The 15,442-nt window shown below is 39.0% G+C and overlaps 1 protein-coding gene across 1 annotated transcript in view; it reads right to left on the bottom strand.

Annotated features, from left to right (window-relative positions):
- The window catches only part of LOC117882910 (connector enhancer of kinase suppressor of ras 2-like), a 376,187-nt gene that overhangs the window by 220,819 nt on the left and 139,926 nt on the right, over positions 1–15,442 (bottom strand). The window lies entirely within an intron of this gene.

Below are 15,442 nucleotides of genomic sequence, written 5' to 3'. Positions count from 1 at the left end.
AAGACAGTTTATATTATGTAGATTCAAATATTATGACTTTTTAATGTTTGGGGCTAGGCAGAATGGCCTTTACATTTCCATTTTAATTGATTTTCTGTTAAACTGAGCAAAGAAGGCAGCATTTAACAGAATGCTTTAGACAGTTCTTTGGTTATTTAATTTTCTTTACTTATTGTTAAAAATATATTTTTATATTTAAAAGTTTTCTTTCTTCTGTCCTGATTATCTCTGTAAGATTATATCTGTACCTGGAATATACTAAAAATAAAATGATATCCAAAAATAACAAGTACTGTGGATGGCCTGGTACAACTATTAATATAATGTTTAGCTGAGTACATTGTGGCATAGTTAGCAATCCTAGCTCAATGCCTCAGAGAGGTTTTGGTACCAGTGTTGAGAATGGTTTGAAGTAAAAATAGATAAAGAGGTGGAATTTCTCCACATTATTGGCAGAACTGATCATCCTGCTGTTACTGTCAGTAAACAGAGTTGACACGAAGGAAATTTGGAACATACAGTTTATATCTTTGGAGGCGGCTTTAGGGTGTTCTATTAAAATCTAATTAGCAAGAAGAATGAATAGAAAAGCAGATATTGAACGTAAATTCTAGCCTAAAGTATTACTTTTTCTTTCTTTGATCCTTGTAATGGTATTACAGCAAATTCCTTGGTCAGATCAATAGAACAGCGTAGTATCTCCCTCCCCACCCCAGTTATTTCAGTTGTTGCTTCACATGGATATACAGGGTCATGAAACTGAGGATACAATTCAAAACGGGGATTCATTGTGCTTTCTTAGAAACAGCTTTTTTTCAAACACTCTTGACAAATTATTTGCTTTGAACAGTACAACAGCTGCTCTATCTTTAATTTTCCTTATTTCTAGATACTGCTTTTCTTGTTAGGACAATTCTAATATAACTACCTCACAGTTATTGTAAGGATTAATTAGCTAGTGTAGACAGTGTTCTGAACATAAAGAACAATGTAAGTGCTACATAGGAATAGATATTCTAAAAATTATAGGCGAGACAATCTGGTCAAAAAGAACTTCAATGGGCTTTGGATCAGGCCCAAGCTGTACAAATGTGACCATATAGAAAACAATGCCTTATTATGAAAGGTTTAATAGTAAAGAAATTTGTAAGACTAGGTTTTACATGAAAAGTTAAAGAATATAAAATTCATAAACTCTGCAAACAGATGTGCTAATATGGACCCTTGTGCCCACATGGAGTCAAATTGACTTCAGTGAAATTCCACACAGGTGCAGGGGTTTGAGCTAGACTTTTAAGCATAAATGTAAATTTAGTGCTGACAAAGAATGCTGGATATACAGTTTGGCCCAATTTCATCTCACACAAGTCTTCACAGTAACTCCTGATTTCAGCAGTTACTTCTTATTAGAGCTGATCAAATTTTTTTTTGTTTAAAAAACATTCAGTATAATTTGTTGACTTTTTTAAATTTCACAAAACAATTTTTTTTTCCATTCTGTAAGTTGTGATTGGTGCACTTTAATTTTTGGTTGGTGACTGAGTTTTGTCACATGTTGCCATAAAGTGTTCCATATTTGGATGAATGTTACCAAGAATACTGGGAGAGCATGTATTTGGTGTAGCTGACCCTCATATCACAGAGGGTGAACTGCTGTTCCATTTGGGATAGAGTTTAGGATTAGGCTGGGAAACATTGTGTGGCTGGCTGTTTGTGGGTTCCCTCTTGTACTCCAATTTTTGAAATGGATTTGCCATTGCAATTTGCAGCTCTTTGGCTGGACTTTACAATACATAAGAGTACTGGCCAGGCCTTACACAGTGTGGGTCTGACCTTCTGCCAGTGGGGTAGGACTACTGGGCTTTTTAGGGGCAGGAAGAGGGATTTGGAACTCGTGTTTCTGCCACTGAACACTAAGGCTCTTTGGTGGAGTTTTCAATATAGTTAGTTGGGAGAATGGGGTGGCTCCTTGAGGGGCTTGCAGTATTCCTCGGTACCACCCAGATATTTCCAGCCTCCCCAGGGTACTGATGCCTGATTCCTGTCCCCTGCTAATACATTAAAGTCGCCCCCCTTGCTTTGAATGCAGGAGTCCAAATTTGGCTTCCCTACAACCACAGAGAAATGCTCTCAAATGATGGAGAGTAGCCATCTCCCTCCATCTTACTGCAGATCCCCCTGCGATCACCACTTCTGCACATCCTCCTGCTAATCAATTCCCCTTCCATTCTTTTGAGAGGGATTTTTTTTCTTTTAAATGAAGAGTTGTTCAGGAATTCTGTTTCAAAATGATTTTCTAATGGAAAAAAATGCCCTTTTTGTAAAAGTAAGTTTTCAGCTATTCTGCTGAATTTTGCTGAAAAGTTTTGATTTTTTTTTGTCAAAATGGCTCCCTGGCTGCCCGCCTGGAAGGATCTTGTCAATTTCACTTTCCTGCAGGGAGAAACATGGAACATGTATTTGATACCTAGCTCTAAAAGTTATCTCATATCTCCATATTTTGCTTGAAGAACAGAAAGTGAGTTTAAAAATTAGTAGCCAGCGTATCCAGCCTTCCCTAAACTCTGAAAAAACTCTTCACCCTTTTCCTTTAGGTAGAGCATTTTGTGCAATAAGTTATTTGTCAAATATATTATTAATAACTCCTTGTTAAAATGTCTGTCTTGTCTGAAACCACTATTGTCTTGTCCTATGTACCCATAAACACAAAACATTATACTCATTGCATTTCATGTTTCACTCAAAATTAGACATGGGCCCAAGACTAAACTCATATCTGGATCTGAAGTTTCCCAAGTTGAAGGTATTTGGATATGGGATTTTGATTTGGGACCATCTTTATTCAAAACAGAACATTCTTAATAAATGAGAAAATAGGAGTAGGGTTCAGACATTGGAAGTACTTTAGTAACTACAATCTAAAGTGATAAATATAAAAATACTTCTAGTGCAGATAGGAAATGGGACTTGTAAACCTACTATTTCTGAAACTAGTTATAAGAAACCCAGTGAAGGGTTTATTTAACTGGGTTCAGAGTTTAAAAATGCACTTTATGTTCCCTTCTCAACACCTTTTCTTAAAGTTGTTAATATTTTGAGGTTAAAAATGTGTATTTTATGTGTTAATAATTGTTTTAAAAACCTTATTTTGGTTTGGGCTGCTTTGAGAATTAGTGAATTTAGTTGCATTTATGTGTTATAAAAAGCACAGGTTGAATATATAAAGCTCAGACTAATAACTGACAACCAGAAGAAAGTAGTATGTCCCCTAAACTTTGGCAGTCATGCCTCATTACCTCACTTTATTCGCTTATGGTCTGTTACGCTGGGCCACACTGGCAGTTGGTGAACCTCCGAAGGGAGTGTGGTGCCAGATGGCACACAATGAATGCTACTTTTGCATAATTCAGCACATCTTCAAGATAAATGATAGAAGTAAGATTTAAGAAATCCAGTATGCAAACTGTAGCTAATACAACTGTTTTCAAACAAAATCCATTTGAATGAATTTCTTAACTGTTTTCAATACATCCCTTTCTTTAGACATAAAAACCCAAATTTTCCAAGAGAGCATTTAAAGCATGAAGTATGGTGCTAGTAAGCATGACACTGCATGCACTAATAAAGTCCAACTTTTTTATTTTTTCCTTTGATCTGAGATTTTGGATCACACACTAAACACACATTGTGAACTTATGTTAGATACAGTGCTCTACATGAAAAAATATTTTCAGAACATGGAAAAGGTTGTGTGCTCTAAATTGCACACTAGCAACCACCTTTTGTTCATTATCAGCTATATTCATTCTTATTTCTGCCTCATTTGTACTGTGAGAACAGTTCCTAACTGTGCCTTTTCCTTTCATTCATACAATGATTATAAGCAAAGAAGAAAATGAGCAGCAGCTGAAAGTCTTCCCATTGGTAAAATAGGCATAACTATAATTGCATATTGATTGTTTATAAAGTATTAATTGTGTATGAACTTGCACTTTGAGACAGATGGCCACATCCTTTCCATAATCAGAGGTCCTATTATCTGAATATTCCTGAAAATATTCTGAATTTGGAAGCTGCATACAATGGAAGTAGATCTGAAGAGTTCACCGCAATGGACAGGGGACTGACACCAAAAACAACAACACAAGAGCAGGCTGAGAGGACACAAGAACTCAATTTTTCCTAACTTGTTTTATGGAGATATATATTTTCAGGAGATAGTCATGGCAGTAGTCACAGATGCACTCAGGCCTGAGCAAGCAGAGAATAGTAAAGGGGAATGAACAGAAGATGACAAGAAGCATATTGGTAGATGGGCATGATTGGCATGAGTTCAGTAAACAAAGCTGAAGCAGAACCTGTGAATGGAAATGGCTAAAAAATCCAGGTAGCAGCATCACAATAGCAGGAACTAGACTGATATTTTTTTCTAATTTAGTTTGTTATTATGGTATCAGACAGATTAACCCATTCAGAGGAGAGTCTTTCTTCTGGAGTAGAAATCTGATCATGAGAATAGAAAAAAATATCTCCTCCAGTACTGAGAGAGTTAGCCAAGGGCTTCCAGGCACTGCAGGACCCTACTCCTCCAAGGAACAACTGAACAATAGCTCAGTTGCACAGAGTGCATGAAAGAGACACTGTATGTCCATCAAAATGAGCTTCTACTACAATCCCATGACTACAGTGGCTAATGCAATCCATAGATGCATGAAAAGGGGAGTATTAAGTAGGAGTTGAGAGGTTATATTACCTCTGTACTTGGTATTGATTAGACCTCTGGAACACTTAATTCCTCACTTAACATTGTAGTTATGTTCCTGAAAAATGCGACTTTAAGCGAAACGATGTTAAGCGAATCCAATTTCCCCATAAGAATGAATGTAAATGAGGGGGTTAGGTTCCCGGGAAATTTTTTTCACCAGGCAAAAGACTATATATATATATATATATATACACACACACACACACACACAGTATAAGTTTTAACCAAACAGTTTAATACTGGTACATACTGATGATGGTGGTGAAGCTTGGTTGAGGTGGAGGACTCAGAGGGTGGGATATTTCCCTTACTGCTAAATGATGAACTAACAATTGGCTGAGCCCTCAAGGGTTAACTCTCTCACTCTGCAAGGCAGCAGGAATGGAGGGAGATATGCACATTTCCCCTTTAAGTACACTGCCTTGTTAATTAGATCAGTTTGCTGAGACCGCAGCTGCTGCAAGCTACCTCCGTCCTGGTGTGTCCCCCCTGATCTATGGAAGATGGGGTAAGTGGGGTGCAGGAGCAGGGGGGAGGGGGACATCCTGACATTAGCCCCCCTCTTCCTTCCCTCCCCCCAGCACAGGAAGCAGGAGTCTCGGGGAGCGGCTCCAAGGCAGAGGACAGGAGTAGCACATGGCAGTGGGGGGGGAGGGACAGCGGCAATTGCTAGCCTACTGGGCAGCTGCTGCACAGGGAATTTAGGGGAGTGGGGAGCTGATAGGGGGACTGATAAGGGGGCTGCTGATTCACCCTGGTTCCAAGCCCCCACCAGCTAGCAGCAACGGGATGCTCTTCCTGCAAGCAGTAGACAAAGCAGGCGGCTGCCAAATGACGTTAAAAGGGAGCATTTAAACGAGCATGTTCCCTAATTGATCAGCAACATAACAACATAACAACAAAACAACATTAACCGGGACGACTTTAAGTGAGGAGTTACTATACTGTGTCCAGTTCTGATGTCCACAATTCAAGAAGGATGTTGTAAACTGGAAAGGATTCAGAGAAGAACCAAGAGAATGATTAAATGATTGGAAAATTAAGGGTTACTTATCAGGAATAGCTATTCTTCCAGAGTTGCCTCTGTGCATTCACATTTATAGGACCTAGAACCTCTAGTGTTGAGCTGCAGAAATGTATAGCAAACCTGTGTCCGCTGGGAGGGGGGTGCAGGAGAGCTCTTGTGAATGCCATTAGCTCCATTTATATAAAGAAGTGCAACCTCCCCCCTCACTACCACATCACTTCCTTCTCCCTAGCCCACAGAGTCCTGAAATATAAAACTCCAAAGTTGAGGGGAAGGCAGGTGAGTAGTGTCCAGGCACACAGATGACTCTTGAAGAACAACATTTGAGAAAGTAACCCTTCTTCCTTTTTTGAGTGTCTTTGTGCATTCCCACTTATGAGAGGCTAGCAAGCAGTGACCCCATCAGAGGAAGGTGTGCAAGGCAAAAATGGATTGTAGCACCACCTTGCCTAATTGAGCATCAGAGCAGTGTCAGGTGCAATGGGCAATGTTTAGTGAAAGTATCAACACAACTTCATGTTTTGCTTTGCAAATCTCTACCATGGGAACCTGTCTCAGACAAGCTACCGAGGTAACTGTGGCCCTAGTAGAGTGTTTAACTCAAGAGGTACTGGTTTTCTGACTAAAGTAGACCAATGGTCAATACATCTCTTAATCCAGTCAGAAAGAGTTTACTAACAGCCTCTCCTTGTATGTAACAAGCTACCTGTTCATTTTTTTTGAAGGATTTAGAGCTGCCCAGGTAACAGCACAGGGCTCTTTTCACATGTGTGGTGTGCAGGCAGGACTCCCCTGGGTGAGCATGTGGCCTGGGACAGAAAATGGGGAGAGTAAACATACTGTGACAGATGAAAATCTGCGACCATCTCACTCATAAAGCAGGGGCAAGGTCTCAATGACTATATTTTTATGTGCTACTGTTGAGTATGAGGAGGCCACCATGGCACTGCGCTCACTAAACCTCCCAGTAGTAGTGATGGCTATTCAAAATGCCATTTTAATAGACAGGTGTTTTAAGGAAGCTTCAGACAGGGGCTCTGAGTATGGAACCATTGGCACAGTTAAAACTAGAATCAAATCCCAAGCTGGGAAAGGTCCTCTAGTACTTGTCACCCAGCACATAAACTGTGTCCAGTTGTTACAGTCTGTAAAGGTAAAGTTCTTTCTGGGCTATAGCTGTTTGTGAACAGAAGTGGTGTGTGGTCAGCAGGTCCCATGCAGCTAAATGGATTCAGATAAATATTCTCCCTTGCCATCAAGAGAGGAAGTCTGGGCACAGTAGAAGACCAACTGACATTTCTCTGGTATGCTGGAGAAGATTTGTGTACCAATAATTCTGAGGCCACATCAGTGCTAATAGTATGATATTGGCTCTCTCCTTGCTGATCTACCTTATGACTCTGGGAATCAAGGGAGAGAAGGTATGGACAAAGTAATTGCTTCAGTCCAGCAGGAATACATCCAGTAAAGATTTCTTGTCCCTGCGAGCCTTGGTGCTATACATGAAAGCTGCAGTTCACTATGTGAATTGCTTGTGTCAGTATTAGTGAATATACTGATTATATAGGAATTTACTGAGCTGTAACCAACAAATTATTCTAGCTCACTAATGGAAATAATAGTAATTATAAGGCCCATATTGATTCATGCCAACTTATATCTAAAAAAGTAATAAAGTACTATATGTGGCTTTGTAAATAATAGAATGTTTCTTCCTTCAAACTAGTCAAGGATAAAATTCCATTTACTTAGCAGTGAATTGGAGCTTGCTCTAAGAAGATAAAAATAAGCTTTTCTGAAGGTCATGTACTGGCTTTTTCCATTTTTTTTCTATGCAAGAAAGGAAACAGATTATTAATTAATACATATGGGTGCAACAGCTTGAAATTAGGTCCCATTATTAAAAAGAATAACCAAATCCTGGCTTTTTTACAATTAGGTAATTAGATACTGAATGATGTTGAAACTGGTAGAAGTCTCCATGATCATGGCACTTTAATTCAGAAGATAGACTTACTTTATACAAATGCTAAATATATTTAATGAAGAATGAATTCATATATACATTTAATGAAAGTTTAAGCATTACTTTTGTTCCTAGAACTGGCCTTAAGTTATCTGTTTAGCTTGTGCCCCAGTATCCCTGTTTCCTTCCTTTTACTCTCTAGTGCCCCTCCTTCCTCTTCCGGGCTTGGGAGAAGAGAGGAACTGAAGATTTCCTCTTACAAATCCTCATGTATGTGGAGTGGCTGAAGGAGAGGGAGGGATGTTTTTGAGAGTTGAATGAATGAGCGGTGGGGAGAGAGGTGGATGATGGGTGGGTGTGGGGGCAGGAAGAGCTAATTATAAAGAGGTGAGTTAACTGAGGCAGGGATCACATGTGCTGGGAAAATGGCACTCCACTTGGGCAATTCCTACACAAATTCATGTGATGCTCATGAAGTGAGAGGCTAATAATGCCAGTGATAACCAGGCGCAAGGCTAAATTCTGCCTCTGTGTAGAAATGTCCTTAAATAGGTCCGTGTGTAAACAACATAAATATGCAACTATATTCTGACTGGCAAAGACCAAATTCACATAGTCCCCACGCAGATTATTCCTGTTAGGAGCTTGAGACAACTGCCTAGGATTGGGTATAGGTGCCTTTGACTGTATCAGCAAAATCATGCTGATTTGGCCTGCATTCCTGTGCCCTTTCTAGAATGCTCCTCTGCAGCTGCATTCACAGAGGGCTTGTGAAGAGGATTCCCCATGGGGTTTTGTCATGCCTGGAGTGAGGCAGAAATATTCAAAGACACTGGAGCTAAATGTTCAAAGGGTGTAAGACTTGCAAGTAAGTTCAGGAAATTAGGCTTTCTTAGCAGCTGGCTTATGCTACTGAACTCCCTTCCACATGATATCAGACTGACCACAGATCTCATCAGCTTCAAAATAAAATATAATAAATCATCTCTCTTTACATTAGCTTCCCTCCCGCAATGACTGCCCTCTACAGATAGTGCCAAAAAAAGTCTACCAACTACTTCATGTAATTGTGTGTGCGCTCAAATACCACAGTGATGGGTGCATTAAAATACAAAGATTAAATAAACTAGATATTTGGTAATTTTATTAAGACAAAAACCACTACATTCATTTTTATAGTTGTTAACCTAGCAGGATTTGAACCATGGGAGAAATCCATCTGAAAGGTAACAGGTAGGTTTTTTTTTGTTTTTTGTTTTTTTAAACCACCACATAAATTTCTGTGAGGGAAGTAGCATTCTTGTTCGTTAAAATTCAAATAGACACATATTAATTTTAGTAATAATTGCTGAATTTGAAAACTGGAATAAAACAACATGCATCAGTGGAGTTATTCAGTACTTATACAGAAGTGTTATAAAGTGCTCTAAAGATATGACAGAGTCCATGTCCAAAAGAGCTTTCTGTTCTAAAGACACAAGAAGGTACAATAGCATCCAAAAGCAAACAGGAGAGACAGTGTTGGGAGTGATTTCTCTGGTTGGAATGCTTCACAGACCAAAAGGGACTGGACATCAAACTTGAATTGGGAGGGTATCTGAGAATTAGGGGCAGCATGAAAGAGGTCAGCAACGTCTCTTTGGCTTCCTTTGGACCTTTGACAAATTAGCTTCATGAACCAAGATGCCAGGGTCTCTCACAGTGTGTGCTTCTCCCTTATTCTCTTCCTGTGGAAAAGGGGAGGACTCTACAACATGAAAGGGAAAGTAGGTAAATCAATGTAAGGGTTGTACCCCTAAAGCACAATCTAGCACTTAAAGACCTTACTCATTGAGTATCCTCTCTCTCGTATTCCTAAGATTTTCCCTTATATAGTTTTCCTCTGGGAAAAAAGTATCATTCTACTGCAATTTATATTACTGATTAAGAAAAAAGGTAATTTTGATATCTACACAGTGAATATCAACTCATACTTACAAAACAACTTTTTTAGGCTATGGTAAACAGAATATTGTAGCTAAAATGTAGAACTTATCTGAAAAAGCAGGCAATATTTTATGCTAAAGATACCAGAGGCTATTATGTTGAGGACCTAAAAATGAAATTTAAAAAAATTTAGAAATGGCTCCATAAAGCTTCCACAGGCTGAGGGCTAACTGCCACAGAAGGATTATATGAAAAAAACTGGTCATTTTAGTTTTCAGCCATCTGTGGTAACTATGTTGCTCAGGTTTCTTGAAGGTTAAAATATCAACCAATTAGGAAAAATAGATAGCTGTGAAGGGTGGCCATTAAAGTGAGCTGCTAAATAAACAAGCAAGAACAGCAGTCTATAATATTTCAAGTACCAATGTATGAGGCATGTTATACATTTTTTACATTGATTTAAAAATAGGTCCAATAACGATACTGATAACACTGGTCTACAATTTTAGAGAAGTCACCTGCTTCAGAGATAAAATGTGCTATTTCTTATGTATTTTGATGTGCTGAATTCAAATATGACACTTAAAACAACTGATTGGCTACTGTTTCTAAGATATTTAAGTTTTTACATTTTATGTCTGTATATATTGTGTAGATACTAGAGTTTTAATAATAAATTGTAAACCTAGGTCTTTTAATGTGTTTATGGTTGCTTTACATGATAATATTTCACCTGTCCTGTTTATGTAACACTTTAAAAAATCAGCAAAAGGGTTATCTAAATAAAATTTATTATGAAACAAAAGGCAAAAAACTATTATGTACATAGTTTAGTCCTATTCAGTGTCTACTTGGCGCTTCTTGGCTTGTCTCTTGTATTCATTAAATGGAGCATCTCTTGTCACTGTCCAGCAATAGTCTGCAAGCATTGATGGGCTCCATTTGCCCTGATAGCGTTTCTCCATTGTTGCAATGTCCTGGTGAAATCGCTCGCCGTGCTCGTCACTCACTGCTCCGCAGTTCGGTGGAAAAAAATCTAGATGAGAGTGCAAAGAATGTATCTTTAGTGACATGTTGCAACCAAGGCTTTTGTATGCCATGAGGAGGTTTTCTACCAACAACCTGTAGTTGTCTGCCTTGTTGTTTCCAAGAAAATTTATTGCCACTAACTGGAAGGCTTTCCATGCTGTCTTTTCCTTGCCACACACTGCATGGTCAAATGCATCATCTTGAAGAAGTTCACGAATCTGAGGACCAACAAAGACACCTTCCTTTATCTTTGCTTCACTTAACCTTGGAAATTTTCCACGGAAGTACTTGAAAGCTGCTTGTGTTTTGTCAATGGCCTTGACAAAGTTCTTCATCAGACCCAGCTTGATGTGTAAGGGTGGTAACAAAATCTTCCTTGATTCAACAAGTGGTGGATGCTGAACACTTTTCCTCCCAGGCTCCAATGACTGTCAGAGTGGTCAATCTTTCTTGATGTAGTGGGAATCTCTTGCACGACTATCCCATTCACAGAGAAAACAGCAGTACTTTGTGTATCCAGTCTGCAGACCAAGCAAGAGAGCAACAACCTTCAAATCGCCACAAAGCTGCCACTGATGTTGGTCATAGTTTATGCACCTCAAAAGTTGTTTCATGTTGTCATAGGTTTCCTTCATATGGGCTGCATGACCAACTGGAATTGATGGCAAAACATTGCCATTATGCAGTAAAACAGCTTTAAGACTCATCTTCGATGAATCAATGAACAGTCTCCACTCATCTGGATTGTGAACGATGTTGAGGGCTGCCATCACACCATCTATTGCACACATATATTGCAGGCTACAAGATCACCTTCCATGAAGAAGAATGGGACAAGATCCTTTTGACAGTCATGGAACATGGAAACCCTAAAATCACCTGCCAGGAGATTCCACTGCTGTAGTCTGGAGCCCAACAGCTCTGCCTTACTCTTGGGTAGTTCCAAATCCCTGACAAGGTCATTCAGTTCACCTTGTGTTAGGAGGAGTGGTTCAGAGGAGGAGGATGGGAGAAAATGTGGGTCCTGTGACATTGATGGTTCAGGACCAGAAGTTTCATCCTCTTCCTCGTCTGACTCAAGTGAGAATGATTCTGGTGCATCAGGAACCGGCAGTCCTTCTCCGTGGGGTACTGGGCGTATAGCTGATGGAATGTTTGGATAATGCCCAGTCCACTTTTTCTTCTTTGACACACCTTTCCCAACTGGAGGCACCATGCAGAAGTAACAATTGCTGGTATGATCTGTTGGCTCTCTCCAAATCATTGGCATTGCAAAAGGCATAGATTTCCTTTTCCTGTTCAACCACTGGTGAAGATTTGTTGCACAAGTGTTGCAGCATATGTGTGGGTCGCACCTCTTGTCCTGATCTCCAATTTTGCAGCCAAAATCAAGGTGATAGGCTTTCTTAACCATAGTGGTTATACTGCGCTTTTGTGATGCAAAAGTCACTTCACCACAAACATAACAGAAGTTATCTGCACTGTTCACACAAGTACGAGGCATCTCTGCTCATTTTGGCTAAACAGAAATGTGTCCCTTTGCAAAATCAAACACTGACAAATAAGAGAGCATGACACTGTATAATTTCTAGAGCTGATATAGGGCAATTTGTTCAGCAGAGTGATGTAAGCTTCATTATGATTGCATCATCCATGACTTCTAGGAATAACATGATGCAATTCATATCATGTATGACACAATACCAGCTTCAGATTGCATCATTCATTGTTTTGCCTAAAAAGCAAGTACTGTCCAAACCCAGTCATATATTTATTCATAGATCCAGTCAAAGATGTATTTTAGTCATTTCTGGTTTAAATTGAGATCCCTTCCCTTTAGAACTCACTTATCCTCTGCCATTCCTAAGTCAAGGGTCGTATATACTGACTCAATAGCATATCTTGAAAACTAGAGGCAATCAACAATTTTAATCATCATTTTCGTTCTCAGTGACCCAGAATTAGTAAAGTTTGACTACATTTATTTCAGAGGCATTTTGGCTGTAGAGCTGTGTAATTAAACTTATAAAAGTAGTAAAAGGTTTCAAATTAGGACATATCTTTAGCTTGGACAGTCAAGATAAATTATTCAGCAGGTAAGTATTATTCAAGGACTATTGTTATGAACAACCATACATTTGACAGTTGAAGGGTCACAATTGAGAGCATTATGAAGATTTGCTCAGCATGCAGATAGGTTTATAGCCAGGACCATGAATAGTATTCTGATTGGTAAGGAAAATATTCCCTATGTGATGAGTGGAGATAAGATGACTGAATGGAGGGACTAATTTATACTATGCCCTTCAGAAAGGCCCTCAAGTTTGCCAAGTGCTCAGTCTATTCCAACCTTCAAATCTAAATTATAGGAATCTCTGCCACATACTGAATATTTCTGCACTGGAACATAGAAAATTACATACTGGCTCAAATCAGTGGTCTATCTAATCCAGTACCCTGTCTCTGACAGTCACCAGTTCCAAAGAAAGCAGCATAAACTTCATAATCAGCAAGTATGGAATAACCTACTGTCAAAGAATGACTAGCCCCTTTAAGAGGAAATGGAGCCAGCCATACCTGTGCCATAAATAATTAGCTGATTTCAGCCTAAGGGCGCAGGAAGAAGGAGGATCAGGTGATATCTTAAGGGACACCTGGGCCTTATAAAAGTACAGAGAATTCTGGGTGTGAGTAGGCTCCTGTGAAAGGCCCTGACTGACACAGTCTTCAGGGGAAAGGGTCCTCCAGGAGAACCAGCCTGGGGGTCCAGTGCTCTATCCCAGAGACCAGAAAGACTGATATAGTAGCTCAGAAAAGGAATAGGAATAAGGCCCAAAAGGTAGGCTGAAAAGAAGTCCTGAAGGACAGAAGGACCTTTTTGTTTGGGACTTTTTAGTTTGGGACTTGTTTATTATGTGGCCGGAGGGCTAAGCCACATCTCTGCAAAACTGAGGAGACAAACCTCAGGCAAGGAAAGTAAGGCAGGGAGCCCCCAGCCATTGCATGCTCTGCCAGCAGGGGGCTCTACAGGGCAGCTAGTCCCCACAACACCTATCCATAGGGGAAGTTACTTCCTAACCTGCCTAATTTAGTAGTTCCCTTAAGCATGAGGGTTTCTATCACTTCTGAAAAAAAACTCGAATGTAGCTGTTAACTGAAATGGGACTCGATTCTGTCTTTTTACTTATGTTTATGTGAAGCATCCCAGGATATCCCTGTGAAGGACACTACGTACATGCATTTTGTTATTCCTGTTTGTCACAATAAAGTCTTGCACAAATATTTTAAAAACTTAAAAATACCAAGTTATCATCTATGGCATAATGCCAGTGAAGTCAACAAAACTACACCAAGCATGAATTTGGTCCTGTTTATTTCTAGTTAGCTTCTAGCATCAGAATTTTAATGGTCTAGAAAGCCACAAAACTTTAAAAGAAATTATACCAGTGTCTTAAACAGTGGAACAAATTCCAACTTCATTACTCTCATGCAATGGAACTGAAAACAAAAAGTTTATTGAAGTGGATTTTTTTCTCCCAGTTTCAGCAGTTTATAGATGTGTATGCAAAATGCACATGCACCCACTGTGCACACAAAAATGGATAATTTCATATGCAACTAGAGATCTTCATAACTGGCTCAGACAATTCCTAGTTCCAAACAAAAGTCTGCTTGGGAGTGCATATGGTGTTGGTCTAAACTGTCCACTATAAATCACGTTATTGCGCACACACAGACACACACACACACACACACTTCTCTGTGTTTCCAATTACAGGTAATGCAGCAGATTCTACATCATACCAGCATCCTAAATAGCTAAATATGTGACAATATATATAAAAGAATGCCCAAAATATTAGTGGTGCATGTTTCACAAACTATCAATACAATGTACTTAACCAATTATACATACACACACAAAGTATAAATATTTATTGTTTTGCAAAATTGAAATCAAGAAAAAAACAGAAAATATAATTATCAGCTCTAAAAAAAAAAATTAAAACAAAAGCCTGTCTTTTCTTTCTCTTCCCTTCTACTATATGAATGTTTTCTATAACTGTTTAAAACAGCTGGATTTTCTCAACTGTAACTCCATTCTTCTAATCACTTCTTATAGATTTCTTTCTTTTTTTATTCCCTCTGTTTTCCCTCAAGTTTCCTATTTTTTTCATCTCTCACCCCCACTGTTTTTCCCCCTCTTAATTTTACTTCAGCTGCTTTAATAGGCATTTTTTTCCTGTGTACTGTTCTCTTATGCTTCAAGTCCACCCTCTTCTTCTCTAGGCCTCTCCCTTTCCTTTTCTCTCCAGAAAAACATGCACAGGGGTTTTGTGCCTATTAAGATGACCATTCATGTTTCAAAGATAAAAAAGGAATTATCTGAAATATAAATGAAAAAGCTCATGTTTAAGGTACTGCTATCTATAACGTTTTATTCCTGGCATAAAATCAGGTGTGTCAGAATGCATACATGAGTATATTGTACAATAATTGCTTGGAAACATTCTTTTTTCTGATCAAATACTTCTTAGCAGCTTTAAAACACAACAGTCAACTCATGTTTCCTCTAGCACCAAATAAAGGACATCCCTTAAAACAGTCTCTTATTTCCTTGCTCTCTTCTTTCATTTTCCCCTAACACTTTCTTCTCTACTTCTCGCTGTCCAACTCTTTGTCTTTTCCTTCCATCATCTCTTTTTTCTCCCCGTGCTCCCATCAGTTT

This window comes from Trachemys scripta, chromosome 9, assembly GCF_013100865.1.
Source record: "Trachemys scripta elegans isolate TJP31775 chromosome 9, CAS_Tse_1.0, whole genome shotgun sequence".
NCBI classification, from domain to species: domain Eukaryota; kingdom Metazoa; phylum Chordata; order Testudines; family Emydidae; genus Trachemys; species Trachemys scripta.
This window is presented reverse-complemented; position numbering and strand designations above follow the sequence as displayed.